The sequence below is a fragment of the Cibotium barometz genome, chromosome 5 (genome assembly GCF_041138505.1).
Source record: "Cibotium barometz isolate CiBa-2024 chromosome 5, ASM4113850v1, whole genome shotgun sequence".
Lineage (NCBI taxonomy): Eukaryota > Viridiplantae > Streptophyta > Polypodiopsida > Cyatheales > Cibotiaceae > Cibotium > Cibotium barometz.
The window spans coordinates 18,329,046-18,334,971 of NC_141050.1; the positions used below are offsets into that span (position 1 = coordinate 18,329,046).

The 5,926-nt window shown below is 39.6% G+C and overlaps 1 pseudogene; it reads right to left on the minus strand.

The window, feature by feature from the left end:
• Positions 1-286: 286 nt before the first annotated feature.
• LOC147638152 (mitochondrial uncoupling protein 5 pseudogene) lies at positions 287-1,582 on the minus strand (annotated as a pseudogene).
• Between the last annotated feature and the right edge of the window lie 4,344 nt (positions 1,583-5,926).

The following is a 5,926-nucleotide window of genomic DNA, read 5'->3' on the forward strand; positions in this document are numbered from 1 at the left end:
ATGATCATTGGCAAACAAAGCCACACAAGCTCTACTAGATCACACATGCTCAACTACCTTGCATACTCAATGTGGTTGCGCCAAATAGACCACAGAAAACAAACTACCTTGCATAAATCACACCATGCTAGACTACCTTACATACGTAGTGTGTCACTCAATTCAATGCATTTACGACGAAACAAAGTATGACAACGTATATCACAATTGGTAGAATTGATGAAACGTACAAGATTGGTAAAGCATAACCATGCTGAAACCAGTAGTTTTCATCAAGCCCTTAGGATAATAAAAAAACCTTTCATTAGAAATTTGAGAAGAAACCCATGGTAGAGTGATTCAAAAAAGGTTTCCAACGTGTGGGGAAAGGGGTGAGTAACAGAGTAATAACCCACCAAACGCTATCTCCCAATGTCTACCAAGAATTAAAGCTCTCCATCAAGGGAAATGCAAAAATTTTCCAACCCTTATTGGGTTCTGAAGTTGAGAAAAAAAAAACTCAGAGGCAATTGCCCATTTACAAAAGGCTAGATATCCTTAAGCAAATGCCTAATTTGTTCTAGAGTAACAAACAATGTAATAGTGAAGGGGCCTTGCCTGGTGACATTGGGGACGAAGCCCTTGTATAGAGCAAGGGGGCCTTCACCTTGGATAGTTTTTAAGGCACAGTCAAGGGAGCCCAAGTACGGAGGGGGCAAGCCAGGTAGAACCTTCATGTTTTGTATCCTGGTCTTCACAACATCAATGGGGTTGGATACAATGGATGCAACAAGGCCAGCAAGGAAAGAGGCTGCAAAGTGGGTAGCAAACCCATCATCCATAACCTTACTAGCAAGTAAACTCTCTTTGAGCTGGTCATAGCTTGCCAATTGGGCTGCAGTGACCACCATTGCCCTCTGTATAGTGGGCAAGGATCCTCTCCAGAGGGACCCAAGACCTTCAGTTTGCACCATTTGGAACAGGGCATCAGCTACACTAGCATAATTTCTTCTCTCATGGAAGGGTAGGCGCCCATCAGCTTGCATTCTTACCATGGCAACATCAGCAGGGTTGCCCATAGCAGCCCCTATGCCCCCTGCAATGAGGCCAGCAAGAATCTTCTTTGATACTGGGAGCCTGCCCTCTTCATCTGACCAGTGTTGTTTTAGCACCTCATAGAGACCCATTCGAGTTGTGGAATAGACTGCATGCCGTAAAGCACTTGCTGAGACTCCAGAGAAGAGTGCCAAGGCTCCTTCTTTTTGAACTATCTTAAGGCCCACTCCCAAAACTCCTCCTTGAACTCCTAGATTCAGAGTCTTCTTTGTAAGGCCCTCGGAGAGACTCTTTGATAGCGCCTCCCCTTGCAACTGCATCCTCACTTTGATCAAATCTAGGGGATGTGTGGCGCACCCTGCCACCACTGCTGCTAGGCCCCCTTCCACAAAGCCCTTGAAGCTCATCTCACCTAGAATCTGTGGGGCAAGAAGCGGCAGGCTGACAGGGGAGAGGGGTGTGTGTGTGTGTGTGTGAGAGAGAGAGAGAGAGAGAGTGTGCAGAGCAACGCAAATTAGCAAAGAGAGAAGTGATGCAGGCTTCTGCATGCAACACTCCAAAGCTTGTTAACGCACAAGACAACAATTGTGAAGAGGTTAAATAAAATACAGATACGAGTTCGAAAAACCGACCAGGTGCATTGCACCTTAGGACACGGAATCCAAAACGAAGTAAACCACTCTCAAACCATTTTATTATACTATTTGTCCTCAAAATTAAGGTCCAAACCAACCGAATTGGACAATGGAAACTATATACACGATAACCTTCTTGGCTAGAGTGGGTAGGTGGTTTTTAGCACACAATCTTCAGTGTTCACCTCTTGGTGTTGTTGTCTGGGACAACATGAGAAAAGGCTGCTCACCTCTCATGTGGTTGAATTAATTAACATGGAATATGCCATGATTGGTACAACATGCACATGCAGCATGCAAGAAGGCTGGTCGTTTGTGTGTGTGTGTGTGTGTGTGTGTGTGCGCACATAGAGTTCACTCTTAGGGTAGATGGGTGGGAGGAGAGGCAAGCACATGGTGGAGATCCGGAGGAGCAGCGAGACTAAGAGATGGGTAAGGCCTAGACCTCAATAACGATCAATGGGTCAACTCCAATTGTAAATAGGGCCCTAGCTCGTGGTGCATGAGAATTTTAGAGGAATATAATGTTTGTGAGATTAATGTTTGACCTTAGGATAAGTTATAAGTGGAATTACGTTTTTTGTTTGGAAATTATGAAGTTTTAATTTAGAAACAAATCTTGGAAACATTCTTTAAATAGAAATGCATGGCAAACACATGCAATTCTATCTTGTTTTTTCTCTCCCAAGGATAGAAGATCCTCCTCTCTCATAAGAAGGTTGGAAGGTCTTCACCCCTCAGGTTAGACCTTGTATTAAATAAGTGGGTGCTTAATTAATATGACACATCCAAACATTTTTTTCCATAAGCTTTTATTAACTAATGTCCTCATTTAAATTTGGCGTCACACTTAGCACATGTGCTCTCTCTCAAATGTATATAGATTTCATGTGAATATGTATATAAGATAAAACTTGTAGATTTTTGTGTGAATGTTTAAGCTATAGATCTCAAGCTAGGACTATTGATGTCTAAGAGCAAAGTTTTAGATGCAGACTAGAGTTAGTTTTTGACTTCATAGCTTGCTAAAAAATATGTTTTCCTACCTTTGAGATGGTATCAAAATTTGAAATTCAAATAATAGTTTTAGTAAGTGGACCCTTTAAATAGCTTAACCAACTCTAAAGTGGGATGTCACAACTTTCCTCCCATGTTCTAGGAAGATGACTAATAAATATGTGCTCTTTTCCCCCATGGTTTGGGAAGATGAGAGATTTTTTTAGAGGGCCCTAGAGTCTAGGGCCCTCTAAAAAATATGTGCCCTCTAATCTCCTGGGAGGATGAGAGATCTAAATTTTAGAGGGCCGTAGAGTCTAGTGAGTCATTTGAGAACCCTCACATATGTATGGCAATGTATTCGAGCATACAAACCTCAAAAAGTGCATATTCTATTTGTTGAACCTTTAAAAAAGCACACTATTGAATCTATCTATTAAACCTTAAAAAGTGCATACTCTATAAATGTAATCTATCTATTGAACCTTAAAAAGTGCATACTCTATACTGCAACCTTCATGGTACCAAAACACTATGAGTCCAAACCACCACCAACGTTAGCAAACAAAAAAAACAAAAAGAAAAAAAAATCCAAATCTAGGTGACATCCACATGGTCCACTTCCTTCGTACTGCTATATACGGAGAAACCTTCATAACATCATGTAGCACCTCATGGTGGGGTGCGTACTACCATGTGTAGGGAACCTTTCTGCAACTTGGCTACATGTCTCCTTTTCCCTTCTCATCACAACAACAATTCTTCCCTTAACATCAAAACTTGATTTATCTCTTACCTTATCAAAGGTAGAAAGATTCTCTCTCTCTCTCTCTCTCTCTCTCTCTCTCTCTCTCTCTCTCTCTCTCTCTCTCACAACTGTGGCAATTATATTTGCAATAAAAGAGAATCAAAATAAACCCTTTCTAGCACAACAAGGAAATATATCCTTCAAGTTTCTTAATCCTTCTTTTTGATTGATTTATAAATAGTAGGGGACACCCTCCTTAAGGCAGATCAAAACTCTATGTAAGCAATCCATCAAATAGTTTCCTTAAGTGAATATATTTCATACGTAAAAATTAACTTAAACCCATACCTTACATTAGTCATTGTATCGAACTCAATATCTAACTCAACATGGTCTCCTCATTTTGTTCAATGCAATCTTACACTTAGCTCATTGATTAATAACTTCAACAAGTAATAAATCTCAATTCTCTTACCTATACATTCATAGCATTTTCTACCCCTTGTATTAATTGTGATGATTCTCTTCCACATGTCAATGCTAAATTCTATATCAAATCCACTCTCAACGTCTTTTTGCAGCTCCCACTCAATGACATTTAGAATAAATAATCCACTTTAATCCAAGAGCCCAAGGTTTCTAAATCATAAACAAGCACATTACATCCAAGGGTCTATGGTCCTCCCCACAATGTGTAAATTGTTGCCTTCAATGAGTTATTTTTCATGTATCCAAGGGTCTATGGTCCTTCATAATGTGCGAATTATTACTTTCAATGAGTTATTTTTCATGTATCCTTGGATATCTTGAAGATTAGTAATGAATCAACAATTGATAACGTTTTTAATATTCATGGTCATTGTAGATATCTTAAAACCAAGATTTATTTTTCTTTGGAAGTAAGAAACAACATATAGGCTTACTATACTTCTTTATTGAAAGTCAATATACATCATGGGATTTGTTTTTGAAACTAAAGGCAAACTTCCAATCTAATTGGCTTATCAAGGATTGATGTCATAGAATAATTTTGCACATGCTAAATATTCTCCACTCTTTTATTCATTGCTAGGGAAATGCAAGGCCAAAATCCACCCGTTTGGCATATCCACCATTGGATATATATGCCATGATGGTCAAACATATGATATAGTGAAATGGCTAGGTTAAGCTCAAAGTCTATTTAGATCTTGGCATGATGAGTATCATGTAGTTTAGCCCAATAAAGTCACTTTTCACCATTGCAATTCGATAGACATACTTTAGCATGTAGTGTAGAGATGGCATTACATGAAAAGATTGGGAGAGGAGAGAGAGCTTGAGCTCTAGCAAGCACACACACTCACACAAGAATAGATAACACACACACAATGATGGAAGGTTAAAATTCTATTCTTCTTCTTCTTACTCTTAAAATAAGACTTTTAAAAGATTGAAAAACTAACATAAGTACTAAAGTAATATGTACAAGCAGTCCATAATGTGAACACACTAAGTAGGTGAGATATCAAGATAACTATGCTGCCCATAACTTGGTTGGATTAGGTAGGTGTAGTATAACTATAGAATTATTGGCGAAGATCCATCGTGTTGGCCTACCAAACATGCCAGTGATGTAAATGTGGATTGTGATAGAAGGTTGAAATCTTCTTCTTCTTCTTCTTCTTACTCTCAAAAGAAGACTTTTAAAAGATAAGTGAAAAACCAACGTAAGTACTAAAGTACTATATGTAAGCAGTCCATAATGTGAACATGCTAAGTAGGTGAGCTAGCAAGATAAGTATACTATTTCTCAGTTGGACAAGGTAGGTGTAGTCCAATTGTAGAATCACTAGAGAAGATCCGTCATGCTGTGGCTACCAAATGCGCCAGTGATATAAATGTGGAATGGTCACTTAGGCACATCATGAGTGTCAACTCTAGTTGAGCTTGACATCTCAACACTCCCCCTCAAGATCAACTCTATCTCTAAGACTCCAAGAATAGTACGAAATCTGCAAAGCTTCTCTACTCCCAAGGCCTTGGTGAAAATGTCAACAACGTGTTCCTTTGTGACGTACACGAGATCAATATCTCCTACACCAAGACCTTCTCCTTGATGAAGTGATAAAGGAACTCTATGTGTTTGGTTTGCACATGAAGCACTGGGTTCCTGGCCAACTATATGGTACTAAGGTTGTCACAATAAATGGCAGCTTGCATGTCCACATGTAGCCCCAAATCTCCAAGTAGCTTGCCTAACCAAGCTACCTCACATGCTGCCATCCTCCTCCAAGTAATAGCACCACTCCCAAATGAAAACATAAATATGCTATTAGATCTTCTATCCCATCCCAATCTGTATTAGTGTATCCGTACACCTGTAACTCTATACCAGCCTCATAAAAGAGACTATAATCCACTTTGGGCCTCGCATAGTGTAGTGTGTGCCGCACACCATCTAAATGTAGTTTTTGAGGAACCTGCATAAACTGGCTCTCCAACCAACTGTGTAGTTCAAGTCTAGCCTAGT